Source organism: Kogia breviceps, chromosome 5 (assembly GCF_026419965.1).
Source record: "Kogia breviceps isolate mKogBre1 chromosome 5, mKogBre1 haplotype 1, whole genome shotgun sequence".
NCBI lineage: Eukaryota > Metazoa > Chordata > Mammalia > Artiodactyla > Physeteridae > Kogia > Kogia breviceps.
The window spans coordinates 131,159,063-131,173,256 of NC_081314.1; the positions used below are offsets into that span (position 1 = coordinate 131,159,063).

Here is a 14,194-nt window from a genome sequence, read left to right on the forward strand (position 1 = left end):
CTGAAGCCGAGTGCCTAGAGCCCATGCTCTGCAACAAGAGAAGCCACCGCAAGGAGAAGTCCACGCACCTCAACAAAGAGTAGACCCCACTCACTGAAACTAGAGAAAACCTGTGTGCAGCAGCAAAGACCCAATGCAGCCAAAAATAAATAAATTTTTATATAAAAAAACAAGATATACAAAATAAACTAGCTTTATCTAATAGATATCTAGAACTCTGCCTCCCACAAAAATTATACAGGACATTTCAAAAATTAACCACTCACTAGATCACTGAGAATTTTCAGCAGATGTCAGTTAATATGATATGGTGTGCTCTCATTGTAACTCAGTAACATGAGAAATCAACAATAAAATCACTTTTTAAAATACCCAATCCTAAAAACTGCATTAAAAAGCTGCAATCCTAAAAAATTCCTCCAAAATAATTCCCAAGAGAAGATTAAAAAATATTTAGAACTGAATAATAATTAAAATATGGTATATCAAGACTTGTGGAATTCAAATATCTACCTTTAGAAGTAAATTTATATTCTGAAATACATTCATTAAAAAATGAAGAAAGATTGAAAAGTAAGAAGTTATCTCAAGAGCTAGATAAATAAACAAGGTAAGAATAAGAAGAGAAATAAAGGCAGGAGTAGAAATGAATGAGATATAAAACAAGAAATGATAGTGTCAAAAAACTAGAACTGGATCAAGTAAAAGGAAGAGAACAAAGAACAACATAAGGAATTTAGAAATCATGAGTAGGTATTTTGAGGAATATCATACCAATAAATTTGAAAAATTACACATTTGTAATTATCTCAAAAATGATATGCATTAAAATTAGCTCAAGAAAAAGAGAAAAGCTCAAAAAATTGATAAGCATTTTAAATGCGCTGATATCAGTGCCTCCCTTAGCGGTGTCATATATGAGTTTCAAATCCAAGGTCGTGATGGCGGATGCTGAGAATTGTAGGTAGTTATTTGAGATTCAGACATTTCACACATGGATAATTCTGTGTAGCTTATTCCCCAGGAGAGAAGTAGAGCTATTCATTTAGAGATGGTTAATTATAGTCTCTGTTTATCCTGGACAGTCCAGCTTCTTATAAATAATTATAAGCTTCTTATTAAATAATACTGAAGCAAGAATTTTTTTGGTAAGTAATCTTTGTCTGCAGTATTATCTCCTTAGGGAGAGACTCTCAGCTTCGGAATGTCTGGATCTAAAGTTTCGCATTCTTCACCCCCAAAGCACTCACTGGTGTAGAAAAGACCATCCTAGGCCCAGCTCCCAGCACTGCAGGGTGATAGTCACCGCAAGGTTACACGGAGCTAGAACAGACTGGTTCTCAGAACCAATCTCACCATGCTGGGCTTCCTTGCTCACTCAGTCATTGCCTGGAGAACAGACTTCACTCAACCTTTCCATCTAGGGAGATCACATAATTTATTATCTGAACCTGGACATATAGTAAATTGCATGTCAGGATGACAGATATAAATGGGAACAGTCTTGGGAAAATGGGATGTATCATCACCCTAATCATGACCTACACTCTCCAGCACATCTCCCCATAAATCTAACTTGATTCTCTGTACCCTCATCCTCACCCACGTCCATATTATTCACTATGCGCTCCAGGTCTGCAATCAGCAGATCCTCATACATTCCATCTCTTTGATAAACGTTTTTTCACCTCCTGAATTCACCTGAAACCTGGCTCTTCCCCGTGAAATGTCTTTGCCCTTCAAATCTCTCAAGTGGAGACTAGTTTTGCTCTAATAACTCCTTGCTTCTCAAGGTGAGACCATGAGACTCAAAGCTTTCCTTTTTGCTTCTCACTGCCATTTCCAAGCCATTTCTCCACCTTTCTTGGAAGTGGGGGGATTTCACCTGCACTTTTGAGGCTTAGGCTACCTGACTTGAAAATCTCCCCCCTCTTTATTGCTGTCACCTGGTAACATCTCTGCCCCTCCTCCTCCTACCTTGGGAATCAGTTCCTGGCTGTCAACCTTTATCTCCAAATCAATTCCTGTCATAATGACAAGCAACTTCAACCATCAGTGTGACTGATCTGGTATTTGATGATATTATGTCCTTATTGTTAGTTGTTTTAAATGTGATGATGTAGAGTGGATATGTTTTTAAAAAGAGTCCTTATTTTTTACAGATGCATTCTGATATATTTACAGATATCAAGATGTGGTGTTTGGATTTGCTTCCAGTGATAATAGAAGATTGGCCATGAGTTGATATTGTTGAAGGTGGGTGATGTATACATGGAGGTTTACTATACCCTTCTCTCTGCTTTTGTATATGTTGAAAGTTTTCCATAATAAAACATTAAATGAAATATCTGTAAGTGTCCCAGCCAACACCATGGTCTCTCAGTTCCTTGACTTCTACTCCACTTGAATCACTCAGTGTCATGGTCATACTTAACCTTGCGAACACAAATTACTGTAAGCAGATAGGGTAGGGGTCCCCAGAGAAAGAGAACCAGGCATGGCTTTCTTGAAATAAAAGAAACCATTTTGGGGCTTCCCTGGTGGCGCAGTGGTTGAGAGTCGGCCTGCCGATGCAGGGGACACGGGTTCGTGCCCCGGTCCGGGAAGATCCCACATGCCGCGGAGCGGCTGGGCCCGTGAGCCATGGCCGCTGAGCCTGTGCGTCCGGAGCCTGCGTTCCGCAACGGGAGAGGCCACAACAGTGAGAGGCCCGCATATCACAAAAAAAAAAAAAAAAAAAAAAAAAAAAAAAGAAACCATTTTGGTCCTAAGCCAACTTGTGATCTAAGCCTGGCTACAATGCTTGTCCTCGAAAAAGTCTCAGTAATTAATCATCTTAAGGGAACAAGAGAATGCAGAAGCAAACTGTTATCAGGCAAGAAAAGTAACAACAGCAAGATAATAAATCAGGTGTAGAGACTCCCAGTTCGGTGGTAAAGATTAGCCTGAAGTGCTCTACCATCAGATCAACTGGAACCTAAGGAATGATGATGTTGACCTTTTCTGACCCTCGTGACTTCAGTCAACTAAAGCTTGGACTCTGTTGACCTTTGCCCTAATTCTACGCTGACTTCTCCATTTGAAGCCCCGTCATGAATATGCATGTACCCTTGGCTTAAAATTTTACCAATTTTGCTTTCGGAGAGACACTGCTTTGAGAAAGACCCCTGGTGTTCTCCTTACTTGATGAAAGTAATAAATCCTTCTCCTGATCTTTGGTTTGGTTGTGTCTTTTGCCTCGACATCCACCAAGAAGTAAACCCAGTTTTCTGGTACATTACCACCTCCAAAATCATTTCTACCCTTTCACCCTCACACTACAAATGCCTGTATTTCAAGCCCACTTATTCTAGCATTCCAGCATTCTCAGTCTCATTAAGATCTCCATCCATTGACATGACAGCAACTTTCTGACTTATCTCCCAGCCCATTTCTGCATTCACTTCCCTCCTTGTCTATCTTGAATGACATTATGGAAAATCCTTGCAATGTCCTTGACTCCTTGCTTTTTCACCTTTCTGACTTATCTGGCTAACAAAATCCTAACACTGGCTGCAATCTACCATCTGTCATCTGTCATCTTTGGGCTAGCACTTGAGCAAAGACAGCCCCAAATGGGCTGACTGATTTCTCTTTAAATTCATGTTTACAACATTCAAACACACTTAAAGCTGTCCAGGAATCTACCAACATTTTTCTAATAAGGCTGTCTACTCACTGAAATGACTAATTCAACATCCTCTCCTCTTTGATTAAACCTCCATATTCTCCTGCCCACCCATTTCAGCTGACAAACTCCCTCAAGTTTCACAGAAATGACAAAATCCATCTGAGAGAAATGTCCTTACCTTCTCATTACCAAATCTTCAAAACTCCTACTTCTGCATTGGCTTCCTCTTCCTACCTATTTCTTCTTCCTTTCAAAGGCCAGTTTGGCCCAATGCACTTAGAACATTTTGCCTTCTCAAGGATTTAGATCCTTTGATGAACTCCCCTCTCTCTACATTATTAATCTACCAGTTCAAAGCTGTCTCTCTGAAGATTCTATTCATTTCTCTGAAAATCTATCATACAACCCATGGGTTGGCATTCAGCTGGTACATATTGGTATAATGTACTAGTTGTTAAAATATTCATGTAGTGGTTGTTAAATAACAACTGCTTTGAGCCCTCACTACTGTTATGGCCTTGTTTCCACTAGGTTACAAGCCCCAACCTAGAAGCAAGTTCTAAACTAGCACAAATCAAACCAAATTTGCATATGAATCATCTGGAGGTCTCATTAAAATGTAGATTATGATTTAGTAGGTCTGGGGTGGTGCCTGCAATTTTGCATATCTCAAAAACTCCAAGGTGATGCATCATTCTTTGACTAGCAAGGATTTCGAGCTTTTTAGAAGCCAAGTAACAAGCTTGTATGTGGTAGAGGTATAAGCAAGGATGATGTTAAAAATACCAAGTACAGCAGAAGGGGTATAGGTCATATTTCTGGAGCAGGGCCTCAAGGCCCTCTGCTGAGTCATTTAATTCCCAGATTATGAAGTGGTCCAGAAGTGTCCAGTGGCAGTAGTGTGGATTCAAGGTAGTGTGGTTTTTAAATAACTGGTACTTGAATATTTTAACAACTACTACATTGCACCAGTATGTACCAGCTGAATTCCCACCCTTATGTCATATCATAAATTTTAAAAGAAATGAATAGAACCTTCAGAGAGACAGCTTTGAGCTCAAATTAAGAACATTCTTATAATGCCAACCAAAGATGAAGTGGGTGGAGCAAAAAGGAAATTCCTATCTCTGAAGGGGTTTAATCCCAGTTAGTAAAAGTGTTTGGCTGAGAAGATGTAGAAGATTGGTTGGACTAGGTAATTTAAGATTCCTTCAAACCCTGGATTCTATAAATCCTGCTCCAGTAGAGAGCCATTATTCTTCTAGTATCACATTTAAATTAAAAAAAAAAAAACTCATGGACTTCAAATTGCAGTTTACTTTATATCATAGTTTATAGACTATCAGACTTTTTCAGAAAGAAAGATTTAAAAATAATTAATGGATTAGAAATACACATTCTTTTCCAATCTTTCTAATTGTTTTCTAATTTTCTTTTTGTTGACTGATTGCAGCTGATACCTATGTAAATTTTGCAGGTTCGTAGGAAAGAAGTCAAGGAACAAAAATCAATTGTATTTTTAAAGATTAGTGGAAAATAATTGGAAAATTAAGTTAAAATGAAGAATGCCATTTATAACAGCACCCAGAACATTATTATCCTAAAGGATAAGTTGAAAAAAACTTTGTGTAAGATTTGTCTGTGTACCAAAGACTACTAAGTACTGCTGGAAGAAGACAGAAGTAAATGGAGAGATACACCATGTCATTGGATTGGAAGATTCAATATTGTTAAGATAACAATTCTTCCCAAATTTATCTGTAGATTCAATGCATCCTTAATCAGAATCCCTTAGGCTTTTTTGTAGAAATTGATGAACTGATTCTACAATTTATGTGAATTGTGAATTTATGTGAAACATCATTACAAAATACCTGGAATAGCCAGGACCATTTTGAACAAAGTTGGAAGATTTACATTACCCAATTTCCTGACATAAAATAAAATATTCACAACAATATAGTGTTGGAGTAAGGATCAATGAAGTAAAATAGAAAGTCAAAAAATAGTCCACTAACTATGTGGTCAATTAATTTTTTTAATTAAAAAAATTTTATTTATTTAATTTATTTATTTTTGGCTGCATTGGGTCTTTGTTGCTGTGTGCGGGCTTTCTTTAGTTGCGGCGAGACGGGGCTACTCTTCATTGTGCTGTGCAGACTTCTCATTGCAGCGGCTTCTCTTGTTGCAGAGCACAGGCTCTAGGTGTGCAGGCTTCAGTAGTTGTGGTGCGTGGGCTCAGCAGTTGTGGTTTGTGGGCTCTAGAGTGCAGGCTCAGTAGTTGTGGTGCACAAGCTTAGTTGCTCCACGGCATGTGGGATGTTCCTGGACCAGGGCGCGAACCCATGTCCCCTGCATTGGCAGGCGGATTCTTAACCACTGTGCCACCAGGGAAGCCCAGTCAATTAATTTTTGACAAAGGTGCTAAAATAATATTTGAAGAAAGAAGAGTCTTTTTGACAAATTGTTCTGGAACAATTGGGTATCTGTGTGAACAAAACTGATCCTCAACCCTTACAACATGAAAATTAACTCTAAATAATTGATTAACTGAATATAAAAGTTAAAACTAAAAATACTTTGAAAGGAAAATAAAACTTCTAAAACAGGGCTTCCCTGGTGGCACAGTGGTTGAGAATCTGTCTGCCAATGCAGGGGACACAGGCTCGAGCCCTGGTCTGGGAGAATCCCACATGCCACGGAGCAACTGCGCCCGTGAGCCACAACTACTGAGCCTGCGCGTCTGGAGCCTGTGCTCCGCAACAAGAGAGGCCGCGATAGTGAGAGGCCCGCGCACCGCGATGAAGAGTGGCCCCCGCTTGCCACAACTAGAGAAAGCCCTCGCACAGAAACAAAGACCCAACACAGCCAAAAATAAATAAATAAATTTATTTTAAAAAAACCTTCTAAAACAATCTTGAAGTGGAGGTAAAGATTTACTAGGATACAAAAATTGTTAACCAAAAAAAAAAAAAAAAAGATAAAGTGAACTTAATAAAAATTAAAAGTGTCTGTTCTTTGAACAACAGTGTTATAAAAAATGAAAAAGGCAAGCCACAGTCAGAGGTGGGGCGGGAATTGCAATACATTTTTCTGATGGAGAACTTGTATCCAGAATATGCAAAAAACTCATACAACTCAGTGAAAAATGGACAAAAGATTAGAACAAACATTCCACTAAAGATATAAGAATGGCTAATATGCACACGAGAAGATGCTCAGTCTCATTAGTAACAAGATAAATGGAAATTAAAGCCATGTTGAAATACTACTGTATCTCCACTGTAATGGCTAAAATGAAAAAGTGACAATACCAAATTTTGATGAGGATATGGAGCACCTGGAACTTTTATACATTATTGGTGGAAATATAAAATAGCATGGCACACAAATCTACAGTAATCAAAACAATGTGGTACTGGCGTAAACACAGACATATAGAACAATGGAATTGAATGGAAAATTCAGAAATAAACCTTCACATAGATAGTCAAATGATTTTTCAGCAAGGGTGCCAAGACTGTTCAATAGGGAAAGGCAGTCTTCGACAAAGGGTGCTGGGAAAACTGGATATCCACATGCAAATGAATAAAGTTGGGACATTACCTCACGCCATATACAAAATTAACTAAAAATGGATCAAAGCATAAGCATAAGAGCTAAAACTATAAAACATTTAGAAGAAAACAAGGGAAAAGTTTGATGACTTTGGATTTGGCAATGATTTCTTGTATATGACACTAAAAGCATAGCACTAAAAGCATATCCAAAAAAGTAAACATGGATAAATTGAACTAAATCAAAATAAAAAACTTCTTTATATCAAAGGACACAATCAACAGTGTGAAAAAAACAACCTATAGGATGGAAGAAAATACTTTCAAATAATGTATCTGATAAGGGATTAATATCCATAATATATAAAGAACTACAATTCAACAACAACAAATATAACCCAATTAAAAATGGGCAAAGGACTTGAATAGATATTTCTCTAAAAAAGATATACAAATGATCAATAAGCACATGAAAAGTTGCTCAACATCACTAATCTTTAAGGAAATGCAAATAAATCAAAATCACAATGAGATACCTCCTCATACCCATTAGGGTAGCTACTATCAAAAAAACAGAAAATAACAAGTATTGATGAGGATGTGAAGAAATTGAAACTCTTGTGCAGTGTTGGTGGGAATGTAAAATGGTACAGCCGATATGGAAAACAGCATGGTGGCTCATCAAAAAATTGAAAATATTTTTACCGTATGATCCTAGCAGTTCCATTACTGATTATATAGCCAAAAGAATTGAAATCAGGGTTTTGAAGAGATATTTGTACTCCATGTTCTTAGTAATATCATCACAATAGCAAAAAAGTAGAAGCAACCCAATCAACAGATGAATAAACAAAATGTTATAAAAATACAATGGAATATTATTCAGCCTTAAAAATGAAAGGAACATGGATGAAACTTGGGGACTCTATGCTAAGTGAAATAAGCCCGTCACAAAAAAGACAAATACTGTATGATTCCACTTATAAGGGGTACCTAGAATAGTCAAATTCATAGAGACAGAAAGTAGAATGGTGGTTGCCAGGGGCTGGGGGACGGGGGAATGAAGAGTTGTTATTTAATAGATATGGAGTTTCAGTTTTGCAAAGTGAATAGACTTCTGGAAACTGGTTGCACAACAATGTGAATGTACTTGACACTCCAGAAATTTATACACCTAACGATGATTAATATGGTAAATTGTAAGTTATGTGTATTTTACCATAATTAAAGAAAAATTTAAAATATAGTATGGTACAACGACTTTGAAAACAATTTGGCACTTTCATATTAAGATAGACATACGCTTTACATAAGACCTGGCAATTCCACTGCTACACTTTACCAAAGAGAAATGAAAACATGTCCTTAAGATGACTTGTACAGGAATGTTCACAGAAGCTTCATTAATAGCCCCAAACTGGAAAAGACCCAGGTATCCATCAACAAGTAAATAGATCAACAAATTGTAAAATTCACAATGAAATACTTATTAGTAATAAAAAGGACTGAATTATTGATACACATAATTTGGATGAATTTTTAAAACACTAAGCTGAACCAAAGAAGCCAGACCAAGAGAGTACTTACTATATGGTTCATTTATTTGAATTTCTAGAACAGACAAGACTAATCTATAATAGTGGGAAGCAGATCAGACCAGAGGGAAGGGACAGAAAATTGATTGCAAAGGGACACAAGAAAACTGTTCAGGATGATGGAAATGTCCAGTATCTTTTTAAAAAAAATTATTTTATTGAAGTATAGTTGATTTACAATGTTATGTTAATTTCTACTGTACAGCAAAGTGATTCAGTTATACATATATTCTTTTTCATATTCTTTTCCATTATGGTTTATCACAGTATATATATATATATATATATACACATATATTTTATATATATATACATATATATGTATATATATATATATTTATTTTTTTGTGGTACGCGGGCCTCTCACTGTTGTGGGCTCTCCCGTTGCGGAGCACAGGCTCCGGACGCGCAGGCTCAGCGGCCATGGCTCACGGGCTCAGCCACTCCGCAGCATGTGGGATCTTCCCGGACCGGGGCACGAACCCGTGTCCCCTGCGCCACCAGGGAAGCCCTATCACAGTATAGTGAATACAGTTCCCTGTGCTATACAGTAGGACATGTTGTTTATCCATTCTGTATATAATAGTTTGAATCGGCTAATCCCAAACTCCCAATCCACCCCTCCCCCACCCCCTCCCTCTTGGCAACCACAAGTACGTTCTCTAGGAAAACATCCTATATCCTAATCGTGTTGGTGGCCATATGTGCAATTAGTATTGGAGGAAGCAGGTAACGCTCTTTCTCCGTCAAGTAAGTGAAAGTCCGTTCCGCAGATTCTGATAAAGTCAATGAGAGAGTGTAAGAAATTTTGTTCCATTTTCTCTTAAATGCTTGGCGTTTTGTAAGAATATTGACTTGTTCCCTGACATTTTCAGTGAGGCGCTCGAAGACCTCCCATGGAAGCAATTCACAAATGTGAAACTTCAGGGTTTGTGTGCTGTTTTCCTGGGTATTTTTTGCTGTCATTTACCCTGAATCATGTTGTAATGGTCCAGCACGATGCCCATGTTCTCAGTAATCCTTATGTCCTTTTCCCCTTGTCTTCTCATCCACTCCAAACCTTGGATTCCTGCCCCTATCTTCAATTGAGCTTCTTAGTCCAGAGTGACACCGAGGCTGACATGATTCATTACCAAATCCAAGTCCGTTGAAAATTCCCATTGTCTTGCTTAAAGTTCATCCTTCCGCGGCTCAGAAAAATTTCAATTCATCTCTTCTGATTCTTTACCACAATCCATGCAGTGATTGTTCCAGGCATCCTTTCTCTCCTGCTTCTCAAAGCTTTCTGCCAGTGACTTTGCTTCCAGGGTTACTGAGAAGACGAGGCCACCAAATGTGACTCCCTCGGTTACACGTGTTCAATCGTCCCCTTTTTTGCTTCTGCAGTTCCAGCTTTGCCAGCAACCTAGTCCTAGGTAGAGACCCCTTTCTCTGTATCACTCCTGGCGCCGTAGATGTCAGTGGGATCCATTCCACATTTGTGCTATTCATTGTCATCAAGGTTTTTATTCCTTAAAAAAAAAATCTTACTCCATACAAAGATATTTCAGAACTTTTACACAAAGCCACTGCTTCATTTACCAATTGTACCTATTACCACAACAATTGCACCAATTTTCCTGCCCACCGACAATATGTGAGAGGGAGTCTCACTGCACCCAGCAGTACTATATGTGTCCATTCAGGCTGCTGTAACAGACTATCATAGACTGGATGTCTTATAAACAACAGATATTTATTTCTCACAGTTCTGGAGGCTGGAAGTCCAAGGTCAGGATGCCAGCATGGACAGGCTCTGGTAAGAACCCTCTTCAGGGTTGTAGACTGCCTGACTTCTCACTGTGTCCTCATATGTCAGAAAGAAGGCAAGAAAGCTCTCTGGGGTCCCTTTTATAAGAGCATTAATCCCATTCGTATCTAAATACCTCCCAAATACCCCTTCTCCTAATATCATCATGTTGGGGGTTAGGATTTCAACATATTAATTTCAGGGGGACCCAAACATTCGGTTCCTTGTAAGTATTCAGAAAGACAGTAAAGCCTGGTGGTAAGAGCCTGGGCAGGGAGCCCAACTATTGGGCATGGAGTCTGGCTAAGCCAATTACTAGCCACATGACCTTGGTTAAATTACTAACATTTCTGTGTCTCAGTTTCTTCAACTGTAAAATGAGGATAATAATAGTACTACTAATATTGAATTGTTGCAAGAATTAAATGATTGGCAGATGCAAAGCTGTATAATACTGTTTAATAAGTGCTACATTCACACCTTAAATCCGTGCCCAGTGATTTCTGTTGTGGATGTCTTTGACAATTAATTATGTTGAATATATATTCACATGTTTTTTTGTCATATTTTTTTCTTTTAGGAAATGCCTGTTCAATCCTTTGCCAGATTGTAATGGCCCATCAATATTTTCTCATTGATTTTAAGCTCTTGAGGAACTAAGACTCTTAACTGTTTGTATTTTTCTTTGTTTTATTATTTGAAAACTTCTTTTCAGTCTGCTATTTGCCTATCAATTTGTTTATTGCATCTTATCTCTTATTTTCTTCTATGCCTAGAAAACTCTTTCCCATTATTATATCAAAGTTTTTACTTTCTGTATTTTCTTCTTTTCCTCACCTCCAATCTGAACTCTATTTCGGCAACTAATATAAAGTGCTTTCAGCTCTTTGGAGGAGGGTAGCAGTCTGAAGAATGCTCATTACTTGGTTTGAGGATTGTTTAACAAATAACGGTCATGTTTCTAAAGAGAGAACTTGGAACTACACCTGTAAATCAAAGAATTTGTTATCCAGTCTCCTTATAGATGAGGATATTGCTAGAGAAGTACCATAATTGTCTGAAAAATATGTACATTTAAAAAGCCACATACAATTAATGTTAAAAAAGAAGCCTACTTCCTATGATCAAATACTGCTTTATGTAAACTTCTTTGGGGAAATCAGCCTCTAGGAATTGTTGCTCTGGGTGCCTTTGCTTCTCTTACCATTTGTAAAGCTGAGTTGAGTGGAGCTTCTGTGTGATGTCTTATCTGTCTGATAGGAGCTTCCTCATTACCTCCCTGGCCCTGTTGCAGACCAGCGCCTGGAGACAGACCTATCACCCACCATTTCTTCTAAGCTCTTGCTGTAGGTTGTCTCTAGGAAGTAATGAAAGTCCTGAATGTTCTCAGTGGGCTGGCTCCAGACCTGCAGCCCCTTGCCTTGAGCCCTCAGCAGCTGGCAGTGGAGTAGAAGCCATTATCCAAGAAATCTGGAAGGAGTTAGTTCATCTGTACTCAGGATCGTTTGACTTTTGCAAGATTTGCTAGAGTTAGCTAAGACGTTTTTATCTGAAAATCCTTTCTGTCTTTTAATTCTGCTTCCTGAAGACTCTAAAAATAGCAAACACTGACAAATTATGTTTTTGTTGTGGTCTACTTTCTTTTAATCAGCTAAAGAGTATTTTGGGCTTCACCTGAGACTGTACCTTTGCAGCTTTGTTCTCCAGAGCTGTTTCATCCTGGTGTTTGGGATATTCTTCTGGCCTTTGATACGTATCCTATTCTTAAACTGCTTTATCATGAAAGGTGTTCGTTTTGCCCAGGTTTAGTCAGTTTAAGAGAATAACAGGGAGAAATGCTGCTGTCTTCAAAGAGAAATATTAGAGCAGAATGAGAATGAGGAAAGCCACCTTGTCAAAGTCTTTTTAATAAAAGTATTCTTTTGTGTGACTGTGAGTTGCTGGGTGACCTTGCGAGAGAACTGAGTGCAGAATAGATTATTCAGAGGTGACCTTGGTTTTCAAATTAATAATCAGTTAGTTAAAGAAACATACTCAAAACCCTTGCTCTTAGTAATCTTTAGATTACAAATCTCATTACTCTACGTATAAGTCTAGCAAACCCTAACAATCACTCTTAAAATGTGTAGTGGGTAGGATAGTGTCCCCTCCAAATTCATGTCCACTCAAAACCTCAGAATGTGACTTTATTTGGGAAATAGGATTTTTGCAGTTGATATTTAGGTAAGGATCAAGATGAGGTCATACTGGATTAGGGCTGGCCCTAAATACAATGAGAGTGTCCTTATTAGAGACAGAAAATACACAGAGAATAGGGTCATATGAAGACAGAGGCAGGGATTGGAGGGGTGCTGCCACAAGCCGGGGAAAGCCAGGAGCCACCAGAAGCTTAAAGAGGCAGGAAGGATTATTTCCTAGAAACTTTGGAAGGAATGTGGCCCTGCTGATATCTTAATCTCAGGCTTCTAGCCCTCAGAACTGGGAAACAATAAACTTCTGTTGTTTTATGCCATATAATGTGTGGTCATTTGTTACAGAAGCCATAGAAACTAATATAGGGGTTTGATCCTTGGTTTCATTTACAAACTTAAACTCCTTTCAGCAGCTTAAACCAGTTTACCTATTTGATTACCTTTTAAGATACTTCAATTATCAAATAAACCTCAAACGTACTGAAATTCTTATAACTCTCATAATGGACTTGGAGGGCATTATGTTAAGTGAACTAAATCAGAGAAAGACAAATACTGTATGTTATCACTTACATGTGGAATCTAAAAAACACAACAAACTAGTGAATGTAACAAAAACATAGCAGACTCACGGATACGAAGAACAAACTAGTGGTTACCAGTGGGGAGAGGGAAGGGGGGAGGGGCAACATAGGGGTAGGGGATTAAGAGGTACAAACTATTAAGTATAAAATAAGCTATGAGGGGGTCTTCCTCCGTGGCACAGTGGTTAAGAATCTGCCTGCCAATGCAGGGGACACAGGTTTGAGCCCTGGTCTGGGAAGATCCCACGTGCTGCGGAGCAGTTAAGGCCGTGCACCACAATTACTGAGCCTGAGCCCGAGAGCCAGAGCTACTGAACTCATGTGCTGTGACTACTGAAGCCCGCATGCCTACAGCCCGGGCTCTGCAAGAAGAGAAGCCACCACAATGAGAAGCCCGCGCACCACAACGAAGAGTAGACCCCGCTCACTGCGACTAGAGAAAATCTGCGTGCGGCAGTGAAGACCCAATGCAGCCAAAAAGAAAAATAAATTAAAAATAAATAAATAAAGCTACAAGAATATATTGTACAACATGGGGAATATAGCCAATAATTTATAACTATAAATGGAGTAAAACTTTAAAAAATGTGTGAATTACTACATTGTACACCTGTAACATATTATATTATTGTACATCAACTATCCTTCAATAAAAAATAAAGTTTAGGGCTTCCCTGGTGGCGCAGTGGTTGCGAGTCTGCCTGCCGATGCAGGGGACACGGGTTCGTGCCCCCGTCCGGGAAGATCATGCCGCCGAGCGGCTGGGCCCGTGGGCCATGGCCGCTGAGCCTGCGCGTCCGGAGCCTG

General features: G+C 38.7%; 1 protein-coding gene across 2 annotated transcripts in view; it reads left to right on the forward strand.

Moving 5' to 3' along the window:
- Positions 1-14,194, forward strand: part of JAM2 (junctional adhesion molecule 2) — a 283,683-nt gene that overhangs the window by 145,110 nt on the left and 124,379 nt on the right. Inside the window, exon 11 of one of the 2 annotated variants that reach the window (XM_067034972.1) lies at positions 3,332-3,341. The exons of the other annotated variant lie outside the window; for it this stretch is intronic. The gene's annotated coding sequence lies outside the window, so the exon portion shown is untranslated. Of the gene's footprint in view, positions 1-3,331; positions 3,342-14,194 lie in introns of those variants that run through there. 2 annotated transcript variants of the gene reach the window in all.